This window comes from Euprymna scolopes, chromosome 16 (genome assembly GCF_053919585.1).
Source record: "Euprymna scolopes isolate OS-2025 chromosome 16, ASM5391958v1, whole genome shotgun sequence".
Taxonomy (NCBI): Eukaryota; Metazoa; Mollusca; class Cephalopoda; order Sepiida; family Sepiolidae; genus Euprymna; species Euprymna scolopes.
The window spans coordinates 97,776,061-97,793,600 of NC_136497.1; the positions used below are offsets into that span (position 1 = coordinate 97,776,061).

General features: G+C 33.3%; 1 protein-coding gene across 4 annotated transcripts in view; it reads left to right on the forward strand.

Moving 5' to 3' along the window:
* Nucleotides 1–17,540, forward strand: part of LOC145296025 (apoptosis-resistant E3 ubiquitin protein ligase 1-like) — a 1,082,598-nt gene that overhangs the window by 101,203 nt on the left and 963,855 nt on the right. For 2 of the 4 annotated variants that reach the window (XM_080142069.1, XM_080142067.1), the window contains exon 2: nt 16,807–16,874. The exons of the other annotated variants lie outside the window; for them this stretch is intronic. The gene's annotated coding sequence lies outside the window, so the exon portion shown is untranslated. The remainder of the gene's footprint in view (nt 1–16,806; nt 16,875–17,540) is intronic. 4 annotated transcript variants of the gene reach the window in all.

A 17,540-nucleotide genomic window follows, 5' to 3' on the forward strand; every position in this document is an offset into this window, starting at 1 on the left:
TTTTTACAAATTATTAAAAACTAAATATGGAATAAACTTCATATGACAAATTTAGTAAATGGATAGTCAAATTTCCCTAGAAAAACATTTATATATATATTACCGGCAAAACATTCTTTTATGCATATGTTTTTATATATATTTCAGTTATACAATTAGACAGTTATGATAATTATGAGTTTCTCCGTTAGTATGTAAATAGAAACATAGGATTGGTTGATTTAAAAGAAATAGGAAATAGGTTGAGTACACATTACAAAGACAATAGTATTACAATGTTAGTATCTAAGTTTTGATCTCATATAAGGCGAAAGGATTTGATTTTTAGCTGGGCATGTTTTTTTAATAAATTTACAAATATAAACATAACATAACATAAGAACATGATGTAAATATTTTTTTAATGATATTTTTGATAATATGCAAAAAAATAAGTATAAAAGGTATTCAGCATTCAAAATGAATTAGGCTTAAAAACAAAATTTCTAATGGTTTTTGTCAATAAAAACAATATATAAATATATTCATTATAGTTATTCTATGATGCAAATATTAAGTAGCATAAATTTTCCAAAACATTTCACAAATATTTTTATACTAGCTATAAAACGGGAGAAACTAAGTAAAGATGTAAATTGATATACCTAGATACTGTACCAACACTGCTACCAGGCTGTTTTAATTTATATATTTTTTATGGCATCTTGTTGTGTAAATGACATGAAGCAGCAATTCGTTTTCTCTCTCATTGTTGTCATCTTTTCTTTTAATAATGGTGATCATAAACGTTACTAAGACATCAGCATAAAATCATTTGGGGTTTATGTTTTTTGTTGCAGTATACATGCATACACATATAATACCCCCGACCTATCGTCCATGGAAGTGGAAAGAGCAACTATTCAAAAAGCCTGATCATACATTCTTGTGATTAAAAAAAAAAAACTCCAAAGATTTTATTTGCCACGTTTCACAAGCAGCTTCTTTTTTTTTTGTGACGTAGCTTTATACCTGACTTCAAATGAAAAATTCCACGCTCTACCTAATTTTAACAAACATAAAAATTTTCGATTGTAACTTTAATTTTACATTCCAGCATCTAAAATATTACAGAAGTAAAAAAATTAATCCAAATCTCATAATCGACCCTGGTCACAAGAAAAAAAAAAAAACATTCATAGGCTCTATTAAATTGGTTATATAACAGTTCAACCAGATTTTTTCCCCTTCGTCAAAATACAACATTTTTCAATTCACACCTGTGCAATAATAGCATGTGTTGCTTCATTGGTGGGACAATTTCTTTATCATTTCAACTTGTTTATAAGTTAATCATTTGTTCTCTCTTTCTTTTTTTTTTTCATTTTGTGATACTTAGAATTTAATCTCGTTTTTGATCTCTTGTGAATTAGAATTTTATTGCAAGTTTTATAGTTTATCCAGACTTTTCCTTTTCTGATATCAACAAAATTATATAAGTTTTTTAACACAGCAAATATTTTCTCGTAGCCTATAATTTTTAGAGAGATTTGTTGAAAATGTTTGTATTTATTTGTTATGTCTCTTATGGCATATTGTTTTTTAACCATCTTTTCAGAGAAACCTTTTATTTTTTGAATCCTTGCACAGAATATATACACTGTTAATATACCCTCTAAATTCTTTCAAATATTTCATCTGATAGTTTAAAAAGGAAATAAAATATAAGTAAAGATTATAAAAATCTCTTAATATAATAAAAAAAATTAGGCAATGAGTAAAATATTTTTAATCCAATTAAATAAACGACTAGTCTTTTTAATGCGTTAAAAACAGGCAAAAGTTATAAACTGTTGACTTAGAATGAATTCACTTTATGCCAAATTGATGGTCAAATATGGTTAAATGTGTGCTCATTTGCATTAAATAGTAATTCCTATTAGTTTATATTAATCCCTAATTATGCATTGTACGGATACCATGATACTTATTTCCTGCACCTTATAACAAATGACCATACAAAACTGAAGCTAGACTGTTCCAATAGTTTCCAAGAAAATTCACAGAGTAAATGTTGTATTGTAATGACTAATCCCTATTAATCCTTAGCTGTTCAATGAAAGGATATCATATTACTTAGTTCGCTTCAGCTTATCATAACAAGGATCCATAAAATATGTTCAGCCAGATCGGCCTAGTAGTTTCCGAGGAAAAGTGAAACGGACAAGCAAAGAGAAATATAAAATAGTAGAAGAAATTCAAAGTAGATGAACACATAATTGAATGGGTATGTCTATTTAACAGCATGCATCGACTGCAGACTCGCTAACTTTGTATGTATCGTTGTTATACTCTCCAAACTTTGAGTTGAATGGAATACTAACATATGAGAAAGGAAATCTTTTCTTGAAATATTGTCAGACTTTAAAGAATTGAATAAATTAGTTAAAATAAAACAAAGAAACTTTGTTTATTTTTATCTTGTATTCAACAATCTTTTTTATCTACATTATTAATAGCCGACTATAAATTATTTCTCTCTATATATATGTATATATATATATATATATACATATTTATATATATATATAAACTATTTCATTTAATCACATAAATACAAAGATATCATTTTATGTGTAAATTTTATGTTACATACAATATAATTATTATATAATTATTTTATGTTACATACAAAGATATCATTTTATGTGTAAATTTTCAGTATTTACTTCAACAGTGCTCGATACGTAGAGCTATATAGTAAGTTATGAAAATATATATGGCAATTAAGCTTAACACTTGCTTCAATTAAACTATATATCTGTCTTAGCTTTAATATTTTTTTAAAATGCTTAATATTAAAGTCAAATTTCATACATTTTTTTATTTCTCCATTGCAAATTAATATAAAATGCATAAGAATATGAAAGCTTTTACAGTATATTTTGATGAACTCATAAATATTAAGAAAAAAAGTACTTCTAACTGTTTTTCGAATCAAATCACACATTGTCTATCTTTGATTCTCTTATCGATTAACTAAATTGACGACAAACAAGTATGACCGATGACGAGGTCAAGAGAGTTTTGAAGGTTTCATTCAACAAGCCAATTATTTTGCCTCGTACACAATGAATGCATATTGCTAAAGAAACAAACAAAACAAAGACTTTCTTAATCATAGAATCCGCTTTAAACTTAATGCTCCCGTCCCCTCTTCTCTCCTCTTTCTTCCTCTCTCATCAAATTCTCCATTTTATTTTGTCTGCGTTTTTTGTACTCTTCTTTCATGATAACATAAATCTTTAAAAAAATACAACGTAATTTTCGTTTTTCTTAAATAATTGATGATTAGAACGATTTTATTTACGTTATATATACATATATATATATATATATATATATATATATATATATATATATATATATATATAAATGTGTGTGCGTATATGTGACAGTGTCTAGTGTGTACATATGCATACTCCTGTTTGTTATATAAGAATGGTAAATAATTTTGTTACTATAGAAAACATGGACAAGTGAATAGTAATTGTTGATTACTCTTTTTTTTCTATATTGATTATTGTTGCGCAAAAGTTTGAAATGAAATGTCTTTTATTCCTGTACTAATATTGTCTGACTTGCTCTTACTATTATAATTGCATTTGTGTGTTTTTATCAGGTCTGTCTGGTTTACAAGGTATTGTCCAATTGGATGCTCTTAGAGGCATTAAATGCTGGAAATGTTAAGTTTATTTTTGCCATGAGAGAAAATAAAATCTGCCCCATTACAAAAGGTTCTTTTCGCATTAAAATTTTACCAATGGTGTATGTAAAAGATATGTATCATTGTTATTATTACTATCTTTGCTAGCATATATGATAAACAAATTATACTATATTGCTGTCTTCTAAAGTGGAAGGTAAACAGAAAAGAAGGAAGTAATTTGTAGGAAAATGATCTCATGACAACAACAGATACTACACTACGTTCGTACTCCCCAAGAAGGAAGATATAATGTCTAGGAGGATGTTATAATGACAAGAGAACAGATAACCTGCACCATGACTACCACCACCGAAAAGGAAGAGATAATCCCTGGGGGGATAGTATCATGACTAACGAACACTTACTACCACATGAATAGTATGATTTAATACCTGAGTGGATAGTATCATTACAATAGAGCAGATGCTACACTACCGTTCTCTTGAATTGAGCATTGAAATGTAGTAATAATATAGTTTCGATTTCAGTTATTGAACTAACAATATAGTTTCTGTTTCAAAAAGGCAGATATCAAATCAGTATTGATAGATCACCAACTGAGAGCACTTAAATCAGTGACTTGTCACTGATAGCCGGTGGCTTTCCCTGGGGTCTGAATGACAGTAAGTATTCTTGGAAATTCCAGTACTTTACGTTTTCCTCTCTTATTATGATAACTCTTTTGATGTTCTTGCAGTCACCAATCATGGTCAGAATTTTTATAGTGCTTTTCTTCTTCTTCTTTTTCTTTTTTTTCTTTTTCTTCTTCTTTTTCTTCTTCTTCTTCTTTTTCTTTTTCTTCTTCCTTTCAATGATGTGAGGCCTGTTTATACTAGATTTAGTATGTATATGTTTGCACGGTTGTTTTTTGGAGAGCCTTTGATGGTCTTGATTTTGGAGGGAACTCGGGTATTTTGTGGTGGGGTTTCTACCTGAAAGCCTTGTGATAATGTTAATTGTCGTTCTTGAGGTATTTGAAAACAATCGCCCATATCACTTTTATAGATGTGGTCATACAACCAACTGAGGAAAATCTAGTAGATGCATCAACAATACTTATTATCCAGAGGAAGAATAATGTGTATGAAAGAAATAGCTCTCGGTTGGTTTCAATAAAAAGCAGGGCAATGTTGGCAGGAAGAAAATTATTTTAAGAAATAATGATGTGTATGGAAAACTTATTATAAAAATCTGTTTTTGATTGATAAATGAATGCCATTGTGTATGTATGTATGAGTGTGGAGGAAAATACTCTAAGCAAAACTGATGTTTTCTGATAACACAGGTATGTCGACTAGATTTAGTTTTTATACAAGGATATACAGTTCATATATATGTATGTTTGTGTGTGTGTGTGTGTGTGTGTGTGTGTGTGTGTGTGTGTGTGTGTGTGTGTGCAACACTGTCACGAGTTGAACTTTTGGTGCTAAATAATTGTCACGAGTCAATAGTGTCAGCTTTAGTAAAAAACAAATAAATAAAAAAAAGCTTGCGCGTGTGTGGCGAAGGAGATGGTGCAGAAAGAGAATCGCTCTTTGAAAATAATGGCAACAGTTTAGTCGCCGTCTCAACTACTCCCAGTTCAAAGCGTCCCTTCTATGAAACCCAGGTTCCCATAACAACAAAACGATTTTCAGACCTGAACTAGACATTCATTTCTTTACCAAGTTATTTTATTTCTTTCCTTTTTTGTACTTTAAGGGTACTAAAAGATGTTTGTTTTTTAATCTTTAAATCGCTTTTGGGGTAGTGGTTGATTTACCTAATGGATACTGTTGCAGACTATGGGATTGGCAATCCATAGTTCAAATCCTATTGAATCTACTGTGTTACATTATATACTTGTTACACAGTTATACATTCGAGAAAAATATGAGTGTAACATTTTCATAAGACAAACAAACAAAAAAGCATATTGTCTTTTCACACAAACACGTACTTGTGCACAACTGTGTTATCACTAGTGAGCGAGCAAGTAACAAATCAAGTCTTTTTGTGTGGTTTGTCTTCATTGTTCGATTGTTGTTTTTGTATGTGTGTGGCCATTGATCTGTATAGTTATGTCGTCTAGTGGATGCTGATTGGCTGTTTTACTTCAACAAATACAACTCATGCATGGAATAATGGCGACTTGTGGCAGTTTGAAAGGTTTTATTGGGAAGAAAAGCCCGTTCCCAAAGAAAAGACCAAAAAGAGGCTAAAATTAATTCTTTCTAAAAGATAGGCCAAAATTAATTCCTTCTTTCTTAATTTTCTTACTTAGCCTTAAAAAATGGTCGACCAACGAACAAGTCTCGGGAAAATATTCTCTTAGATTTCTACATTGTTAGACACTTCTGGTCCAACCGCTTCCTCGCCTCGAACTGCCTTGAAACTCTGTCTCATTTTGAACATGTGATGTTGTCATGTCATATCATCAACACCTACCTTTAGTGTGTTTTGTCTAAGGAGCTAACACTTGATTCCTCTTGCCTCATTCACACTAGGTGCACTGGGTCTATTTCCATTTACTGCCTGGTTGTCCTGATATGTACTTAATGTAGCACTCCCTAAATTCATACTAGTTAACATAATCTCTGTTTACTGCTATAGGGTACCAATATATAACATAAGTCCAAAATTTTTCTCTACATATGTAGAAAATAAGGACGTGTTCAACTAATATTATTGTATACAATTATTCATTAACTATAGCTTATATTTCAAGATTAAATACTCAAAAGAAATTCATATGCTCTAAAAATGAGCAAACCAAAACAAACCATGTTGACCTACTTATTCTCTTCATTCTTTGTTTAGTCATGGCAGTGTCATGGATCAGTCTCTGCTACACGATTTCGCTCTATTCGCTATCACATCAGGTAGGTCTTCAGACTTGATACATGGTATAGCATTCACCTTGGGCGGTTTGATTAGGCTTCCTTCAAAGTAGGAAGTTTGTAGGAAATATCAATATCATAAGTAGTTTTAAGTCACATATATATATCCCAACCTTACTTTTTTTCCAGTTTCTTGCAAATAGATGTCACGGTCCTCTCACATACAGCGCTTGGTATTCTTAAATAATCACCCATTTGATACTGACAGGCTTAACGTCACTTAATTTCAGTGATCTTTACGTCTTCATTATTGCATTATGAATCCTCTGTTAGCAGTTTGATGTAGGTTCTGTACAATATTCTGAATGAACTACATTCCTGTTTTGGTATCCACAAAAGAACATCAATGACGATTTCCTCCATAGCTGTTCAGCAAATCTGGTTCTTCTTTCTCTGATCAGAATTGGCATAAAAAGTATAAATTTTTATGAGTGTACATGATTTGTGGCAAATGATTTTGCACACAGATCCAATAATTGTCTACTACACTAATATAATGTGTCAATATTAGTTAAATAAATGAATAGTTGTGAATAAATTAACCAGAGAAAATTATTGCGGGGGAAAAACATGAGGCTTTTCATTTGCAAGGCCAAAAATGTTCTTAAAAATAATTCCTTACTTTAGTGGCTGGTATCTTAAAGAATGAGGCCACAAAAAATTATCTCATAATATATATTTAGTATTCTTAACTAACGGATAACCATTTTCCCTTAGGTAGGAGTTGCTTGTGATTGGACAATACCTACAAGGGTTTAAGCATCTCTATCTATCATGATTTTACGTTACATGTTTATTTTCTTAAATCTAGACTGCAACTGAAAATCTAAGTTCAAATCCTTCCTTATGCCACGTGATCACATGATCAAGCTAACAAATCATATATTCACTTTCCTTATGGGGCAACTGGTGACCCCCAAAGTTCATATCTTGCCAGTCATACCTAATAACCTGCTAGCAAATGTACTTCACTTTATAATCATCTACCTCTCTAGGAACTCCTGATGCAATCCCCTATCTCGTCAGATAGTTCCAAAGTGGAGTACTGCTGCCACATTTGGAGAGGTTCTGCACAGAGCACGTTTGATTGTCTTGACAGAATTAATAATTACTCTCGAAATCTTATTGTGGACTAGCTGAAGTACCCGACGTTGCCAAGCTGTATTTAATATATTTGAATATTCTGTCCTCATACATAATTATCTTATTGATTAAACGAAATATTAATTCATAATGGCTTCTTTCTCCACATCCCCTGTGAGGTAGGAGCAGTAGGTGCGTTTTATTTTATAGAGGTCTTGCCAGTAGCAGTAATTATCTTTTCTAGTTTAATCTTTTATCCTTTAGTACTTCTTCTTTCAAAATCTGATACAAGAATCTGTATATTAATACGATAGCGCCTTTGATTTCGCTTGCCATGAAATACGCTTAAATATAAATAAAATAAAATACCCATCAAGTGCGCATGAAAACCAAATCACAACGTAATATAAGGAAAATAAAAAATATTTTACTTGTTTGAAATTTATCACAAATATATTTCAGAGGTTGTTGTGAAGGAACATAACTGGCTATACACCGGTTACAAACTGTATATATATATTGGACTGTTTGGCAGACAGCGGCAGACAGCGGCAGACAAGCAGTCGCAGTAAGACGGATAGTCTTACGTGTTGATTATCAGACTTTCTTCCCCATACTTGTTACTATGTACTTCTATTTACTTTAAGCGAGCAGCCTTACATTTCTGTATTATAAATAAACCCCATTACACATACCACTCGGTGTAACTCACGTTTGTCTTTATTTCCTAAGTATTTAGGAATATAACAATGGCGACGAAAGGATGTTCTTTCTCTTAACAGAGATAAATTACCGTACCAAGGACTGTGTACAATGCAAGGACTTTTTGTTTTACGAAAAAAACAAACTACACAAGGATTTTTGACCACGTGCGTCAATGAATTTAAAAAATTTTCCTACCTAAAGTAGCGAAAAGTACGGATTTTTCTTCGTAAAGAACTCACAAGAAATTATAGAAACATGTTCAAGGTAAAGTGGAATTTATATTTATTTTGACAAGTAAAAAAAAAAAAAAAAAAAAAAAATGGTCGCAAGTTGAATTCGAAACTACACTAAAGGATTACGAGTTTCGAAAGAAAAAATATAAATACAACGACTATTGTACCATTTTATGCCACGTGGGAACGGCAGCCATATATTTTTTTTTTTTTTGGAAAATTAATTGTTTGTTATTGCCTTTATATAAATAATTGGAACTATTTGTCGTGGGAAGTAAGAAATATTTTGTGTATGAACTTACGTTGTTGAAAAAAAAAAAAAAAAAAAAGAATTATTTTACAAAGCCTGTTGAATTACTATGGATGAACTTTGTTGAAACGTGTTGTGTCTGCATATTGCTACTAATTTACGATATACGTAAATTTACGATTTTTCTTTGGAATTATTGTGTAGAATTCGAAAAGACATTTTTGTACTAGAAGCTAACATGGAACAATTAGCAGAGTTAACTAAGGCTCTAGCCCTTAGCATCCAGGAACAGACAAAAATGACTCAACAATTTTTAGCGCAACAACAACAACAACAACAAATTCAACAACAACAGCTACAGCAACAGCTGCAACAACAACAAGAAAGAACACAAAAAACTTTAGAGGCACAACAAGAACAAACAAACATACTACAACGACAAATGTCGACACAGCAAAAGAATTTAGAAAAGCTAATTCTAACGTCGACCGGGAAGAAGACTAATTTTTCTGCCGAGGGTATTTCAAATTCACTAATGGAATTTCGTTACTCCCCGGATACTGGTGTTACTTTCCCTGCATACTACAGAAGATACGAAACAATTTTTACGAAAAGATGTTTAGACTGGACCGATGAGGAAAAAGTTACCCTGCTACTACAAAAACTGGGTACTGATGAAAACACCAAGTATGCAAATCTAATCCTACCAAAAAAACCGGAGGAGGTTTCGTTCGAGGAAACAATTAGTACCTTGTCGAAAATATTTGATAAAAGGGATAGCCTATTTCACTCTAGATACAAATGTTTGAACATTCAGAAGGCAGAAGCTGAAGACTATCTAGAATATGCTTGCACTGTGAACTGTTTATGCGAATCATTTAAATTGAATGAAATTTCCGCAGACCAATTTAAATGTTTAATCTTTGTACAAGGTCTCACAGCACCAAGGGACAAAGATATACGTTCACGGATCCTAACAATTATGGAGGCGGATCCTAACATAACATTGCAAAAAGTCACTGAAGAGTGTCAACGTCTGATTAACATAAAGAAAGACAACACTCGCATTGAAGAGAAAAATATTTTTAAGGTGCAGCAAGTAAAAAGGCAAGGGACCACAAGAAAGTCCAGGTTCCAAGAACACAGGATCCTTAAAGGATACAAAGACCCAAAGCTAAAGTGTAAATGTTGTGGTAGTTTAAGACACAACAATAAGACCTGCTGGTTTAGGAACAAAATATGTTATGAATGTGGTCTCAGAGGTCACAAGGGAACATACTGTGCCCAGAAGAAAAGACAAGGGACCGATAATGTAAATGCGCTTCGCATGAATAAAGAAAAAAGCTGCGAAAGACGGAAATATGTTGATGTTCGGATAAATGGACATCTGGTTACATTGCTTCTGGATAGCGGTGCAGATATTAGTATTATAAATGAAGATATATGGAAAAGGATAGGTCGACCTGAATTAACGAAAACCAGAAAGACGGCGAGAAGTGTGTGCGGCAAAAGATTAGAGTTCAAGGGAGAATTAAAATGCAAAGTGACATTCGCTAACCAGACTCATAAATCCAAAGTGTACGTCGTACCAGGAAAGAATACATGCCTGTTTGGGGTAGATTGGATTGTCCTGTTTAATTTATGGGAGAAACCCATAAATTCGTTTTGTAACGTTTTAACTGCAGAAAAAGCAAACCAAAGGGAAGACTTCCTGAAGGATTTGAAAACTGAATTTCCCAATGTTTTTGCCGAAGGACTAGGACTCTGTATTAAGACAGAGGCAAAATTTGAATTAAAGAAAAATGCCACTCCAGTATTCAAACCTAAAAGGAATGTGCCTTTTTCAGCGATGGACGCAATCGAAAAAGAGTTGGATAGACTTCAACAACTGGAAGTCATTGAAAAAGTTAACCACACAGATTGGGCAAGTCCAACCGTGTATGTAAAGAAAAAAAATAACAGAATAAGGGTCTGTGGAGATTTTTCAATGGGTTTAAATGACTGTCTATTGGACCATAATTATCCCCTTCCGTCCGCAGAAGATCTGTTCTTTAAGCTTAACGGAGGAAAAATTTTTTCTAAAATAGACCTCTCAGATGCTTACTTGCAAATTAAGATCAGCGATGACTGCTCCAAATACTTAGGCATAAATACTCATAAGGGCATTTTTAAGCTAAAGAGGCTTCCTTTTGGATTAAAGGTTGCTCCTGCTATTTTCCAGCAAATTATGGACACGATGCTGGCAGGGTTGGAATTTTCAATGGCCTACCTTGACGATATCCTAATTAAAAGTGAAAATTTGCAAGATCATAAGAAGCATGTAAAAGAAGTATTCAAAAGAATACAGGAATTTGGTTTTAAATTGAGCCCAGAAAAATGCGATTTTTTTATGAAAAAAATTAAATATCTAGGTCAAATAATCGACAAAGAGGGTCGAAGACCGGATCCACAAAGGACTGAAGCAATTGAAAAGATGCCTGCTCCAGATTCAGTGACAAAATTAAAATCGTTTTTGGGATTAGTTCAATACTATGCAATTTACATCCCTAACATACATAATTTAAGAGCTCCTCTTAACGAGTTACTGAAAAAGGGTGTTAAATGGAACTGGAATAAGGAATGTGAATCTGCTTTCCAAAATATCAAAAGATGTCTACTGTCAGACTTAGCATTGGCACATTTCAATCCAGAAAAGGAACTAATACTAGCAACGGACGCCAGTGATTACGGTGTTGGCGCTGTATTACTTCACAAGTATGAGGATGGTAGGACAAAAGCTATCGCCCATGCTTCAAGAACGTTGGTTGCAGCGGAGAAAAATTACAGCCAAATTGAAAAAGAGGCGCTGTCGATAATATTTGGAATTACAAAGTACAATCGATTTCTCCATGGACGATCTTTTATTTTGCAAACCGACCATAAACCCCTACTTACCATATTTGGATCAAAGAAAGGCATTCCCACACATACTGCGAATCGATTACAGCGATGGGCTGTAACCCTCTTAAACTATCAGTTTAAGATGGAACATGTATCCTCAAAAAAGTTAGGACACGCAGATGCATTATCACGGTTGATCCCTAAAAGAAGCGAAAGTTTCGAAGAAACGGTAATTGCTGCGCTTAAAGACGAAAGTGAATGTACAAGTTCAATGTGTAATATGATACGTGAACTTCCGGTAACTTTCGAAAAAATAAAAAAAGAGGCAGTAAATGACATTTTCATTAAGAAAATGAAAAATCAATTGGGATGGATAAAAAAAAAATAAAAAGGTAGATCAAACAACGCCTTTTTCCATCTGTGAAGATGTGCTCATGTATGGTGAGAGGATCGTAATTCCACTAACGTTACAGAGGAAAATTCTGAAGGAATTTCATACAGGTTATCCGGGCATTTCGAGAATGAAATCCCTTATGAGAGGATATGTGTACTGGCCTGGTATGGACAAGGAAGTTGAAAAATGTGTCAAGACATGCAGAGGATGTCAATTAGCAGCTCGAGATCCTCCAGTAAAAACGACGCCATGGCCAAAGACGGACCTACCCTGGTCACGTCTGCATATTGATTATGCGGGACCTATAAATGGTTATTTTTACTTGATTATTGTAGATTCTTTTTCAAAATGGCCAGAAATATTTAAGTTTAGACATCCAACAGCAAAAAACACTGTGAGTGCGCTTAATGAAATTTTTAGCCGTTTTGGAGTGCCAAAAACCTTAGTGAGCGATAATGGAACAGCATTTACTGCTCATGAATTCAAAGAATTCTGTGACTCACTAAATATTCTACATATGACAACACCTGTGTACCATCCACGATCGAATGGGTTGGCCGAAAAATTTGTAGATACGTTTAAAAGGGCACTTAAGAAAAATCTTACTACGGACACAGACGAACAATGTATTCAAACATTTTTAGCAATTTACAGGGTGACACCAAATCCTAATAATAATGTCAATTCTTCCCCGGCTGAGCTAATGTTTGCAAGAAAGATAAGATCTGTCTTCGATAGGCTGCTACCAGAGAAAAAGAAAGTTTTCAAAAAAGAAAACCTTAATACCAAGTGCTTCTCCCCAGGTGAAAATGTATATTTCAAAAATTTTCAAAATGGACGAAATCAGTGGGTTGAAGGTATTATCAAAAAAAGGATTGGGAGCATGGTCTATACCATCCAAGGATTAAGTTTTGTCTGCAAAAGACACAGAAATCAAATACGTCCCAGACTGTCTCCAAATGTGGAAGAGACACCAATGGAAACATTGTGCGATATTTTTGATATACCAAAACCAGCGTGTGTACCGCAAACAATGAATATTTCGCCTGAACCGACCATACGGGCTGGACAGAAACCTTTACCCCGGGTAACGCTGACCAGAAGGAAAAGCGCAAGAAAGAGAAAAGTTACCAGGAGATTAAGCCCTGACCCTAAAAGGAAGAGGTATTTAAGCTAAAATCAGGAAGATTTCAGCTTCAGGGGGAGGTGTTGTGAAGGAACATAACTGGCTATACACCGGTTACAAACTGTATATATATATTGGACTGTTTGGCAGACAGCGGCAGACAGCGGCAGACAAGCAGTCGCAGTAAGACGGATAGTCTTACGTGTTGATTATCAGACTTTCTTCCCCATACTTGTTACTATGCACTTCTATTTACCTTAGGCGAGCAGCCTTACGTTTCTGTATTATAAATAAACCCCATTACACATACCACTCGGTGTAACTCACGTTTGTCTTTATTTCCTAAGTATTTAGGAATATAACAGAGGTATACTCCATCTTCAGTATGTTGTTTTGTTTCATTTTTTCCTTTTCTTCTTCCTTGCCATGTTGTAAAGTTGGAGAAAGGAGACTGTTTGTAAAGAGCCGCGCGTTGTATCTAGCGGTTGTATTTTGAAATGTTTGAACTGTGTGTAGGCAACGCGAAAACACCGTCAAGGATGAGATTTCATATATAAAATGAAATATGCTTCCAGTACGCTTGAAAGCCAAATCACAAATTTCAAACAAGTAAAATATTTGTTTATTTTCTTAATATTACGTTGTGATTTGGTTTTCAAGCGCACTTGATGCGTATTTTATTTTATTCAAATTAAAACAACGTTTCTATATGAACTCTTATCCTTGGCGTTTAAATATATGAAAACTCATGCAGATATTCACATTTATTAATAGGAAAATATGATGGCAAAAGTTTTTTAAAAAATCACGTAGTGCCATTAGCTAGAATCGAAATCACTGCGTGCTCTACCGATGTTGGTATCGAGACAAAGATAATAAAGTCTAAATATTAACACAGTTCAAATAATGTATTTTATGTAATCATGCGCAGAAAGAAATATAAACATGTCGGCTAGTTGAAAAAAAAAATTTCACATTTCAACATGCTGATATATGCCTGTATGCTTCAACCCAAACAAAGATTTTACTCGTTATAAACCATCCTTGGTATATAATTATTTCCTGTTAATTTCAATGTTATGTGACTAGTAGTTTAAGAGTTTACCTGTTAAATATTTATACGCACACATATATCTACTGTTTTATTCATATAGATGATTTCTTCCATTTTTTACAGCCCCTTTCTCACAGAGGATACATTGTTAGCCTCTGTCTATCTCATCCTCTTTTTTATTTTCGAAAAAATGCTCGACTGAGCTTCAATCTTTGATTTATCCATGTAAGGCATTCACAGCAAGAACTCATATTTCTACTACAACAAAGAAAATCTTTCTTTTGTATCTCAATGTGCCTAGCATTATGTTAAATTACGACGGACAGGGTTTTTTTTCAATAGCTTTCCATCTGTGGAACACATTGCCTCAAGATTGCTTCCTATCTATTACAACTTGGTCGCCTTCAAATATAATGTCTCCATCTAGATTCCTATCTACAACCGTTCCCACAAATATTCAGACTTAGTTCTGAGAAACATTTCACTTCTTTTTTTTTTTTTACACAGTGATCACCACTTATCAAGGCCTGGAAACCACTCAGGGATAACGGTTATTGCAAGTACATTACGTTAGTGTGGAGTTTGATGAAGTGTTTACTTAAGGGGGCGGTTCATTAGGAATTTGTTAACATTGGACTTGAAGACATCCAAGTTGTAGTCCGGTGGGAAGCAGGCAGACGGAACAGAGTTCCACAGGCGTGCAGTTCTAAGAAAGAAGCTTTGTTCATGGAATCCGCGTTTTGATTTAGGCACAGATATAGAGTGGGGGAAATTTTTCACAGTGGATTCAGCTAGATGGGTGTTTTTCGTGAAAGATTGGCGAGGGGGGACCAGAGATTGGAGTTCAGACGAGCACCTGCCATGAAAATAACGATAAAAAAAGACTGGTTCGCAACGTCTCTTCTGTGGGAGAGAGGTTGCAGGGTAGAGAAAAGGGCATCCCCCACTAAGCCACGAAGTCTATTTTGTACTCTGTCAAGGCAGGATAGAATGTTTTTAGCAGCTCCTGCCCAGATATGACAACAGTATTCCATCCTTGGACGTACTTGGCTTTTATATAGATAGAGAATTGCATCAGTAGTGAGATATCTTCTGGAGCGGTAGAAGGATCCCACCATCTTTCCAGCGACCTTACTATTTATCCTTGAGTGGTATCTGGCTTTCATAAATGCTGGCTTCTTTTGATAAATTAAATATCATTCTGAAATAATATTTTATTGCTAAATGTGCAGATTGAATGGACTCATCTAGATGCATATAAAATTTCCATAATAGGTTCTGTAAAAAAGTTAGTTCTTATAAAAATATCTATAAGAAGCACTGTGAATCATTTCAGTTCCTACAAGTGGCCCTATAAATTAGTCAGTCCCTATTAAAGTCTCTATAAGAGGCTCCGTGAGTCGGTTAGTATTAAAATTTTTATTAAAAAATCTGTTAGTCAGTTCCTATTTTAATTTTTATGAGGCTAAGTCAGTCCCTATCAGAATACCTATAAGAGAGTCTTTGTAATCAGTCAGTCTATGTACTTGCCTTGGACAGTTTTTGTGTATTTAAAAAGTATTCTTTAGAACTAGAATTGAAAATAAATTTGTTTTAGAAAGAGCGACATTAAAGATCAACTTGGCTAAAATTAGTTGGATGAGATTAAAATCACCTAAAGATGAATTTTGTCTGAATAGAAGCCAAAAAATAAATTATTTTCAAGTGTGTGTGTGAGTGGATTAACATTTCAAGGAAAAAGATCTTTGTGCTTGCTTCAAGATAAAAATTGTGTCCTGCTAAATAAAAAAACAAGCATTTTTTCCAAGACAGAATATAGCATTAAGATATAAATTTTTCTCTACTGAGAGTTGATTATTGATTTAATGTTCTGTTTTTTTTTTTTTTTTTTTTTTTTTTTTTGTGTGTGTTTTGGGGAGAAGGGGTTATGATTATTTTTTTATGATGTAGCCTGCAGGGAAATACTGTCCAGGCTGATGTTAATCTTTTTGGTATAAGTACATACATATTCATGCGTGTGTCCTGCTGTGTGTATTTATGTAGGTGTAAAAATATATATGCATATAGGTATCTGGAGATATACAAGTAGAACATTTCAATATCTATAAAGTTTTCTCCTGAAAAGAAAACCGGTTCGTTGAAAAAATGTATGTATGCGTCAATGCCTTATTGTTTGTTGTTGTCGTCGTCATCAGATCATCATCATCAGCAGCAGCATCATCATTATAAGTGTGTGTTGTAATCTGAGATGAATATATTTATGATGAAACACTTGAAGGCACTGTCTATCTTTTTGTCCTGTGACCACAGTAGGTAAATTTGTAAAGTGCTAAGTAGTAAAAGGAAAAAGAAAAGAAGCGATGTTACCATTTTTACATCGTATACTGAAGCATAAATGGTAAAAAGTCCATTTACACATTTTTCTACTTTGTTTCCATCTTTGTTTTTTATCAGGGTTGGTCACCACTTATCAAGGTCCGAAGGTCACTCGAGGATAAGGATTAATACATGTCAGTTGTCTGGTAAGACACCCATTATTACCAGTAATCATTCGTAGACATTTATGCTGATGACACTACTATGTATGGTAGCACATCTAAGATCGTAAACAACCAAGTTCTCTCTGATTCTCTCTCCTCTGATCTTGAGCAAGTGGTACAATGGAGAAAGAGGTGGCTTGTTACTTTTAATCCATCTAAAACCAAGCTTTTATCTTTACATCATCAACGTTCTTATCCCCATCTGGCATCAATTGAAATGAATGGCTCTCGTCTTGGGGACAAAATATTAAAATATGAATGCATAAAACTTAGTGAGATTGGTAAATTGATAAAAATTGAATAAACACAGTTATCTCCTTTACAACATTAAACTTTTAAGAATGTTATTGAAGAGAAAAATAAAAGAAATATTAACATTGATTACTTATATGATGATAAAAATTAAAAGATAAATTTCAAATTTAAATTAATGACATAACGAGTTTGTAGTGAAGTTAATTTTAATTAATAATTTTTCGAATCAACCTTTTAATTACAATTCCTTTCTTAGAAATAAAATATTAAGCAAAATCAATTATGATATCATAGATGTAAACAAAAACTGATACAAAACTATCATAGATCAAGGAGAATATAGTTGGAACATGTGAATTTAAACCAGAATTTGTGGGTGCAGTTTAGTATTTA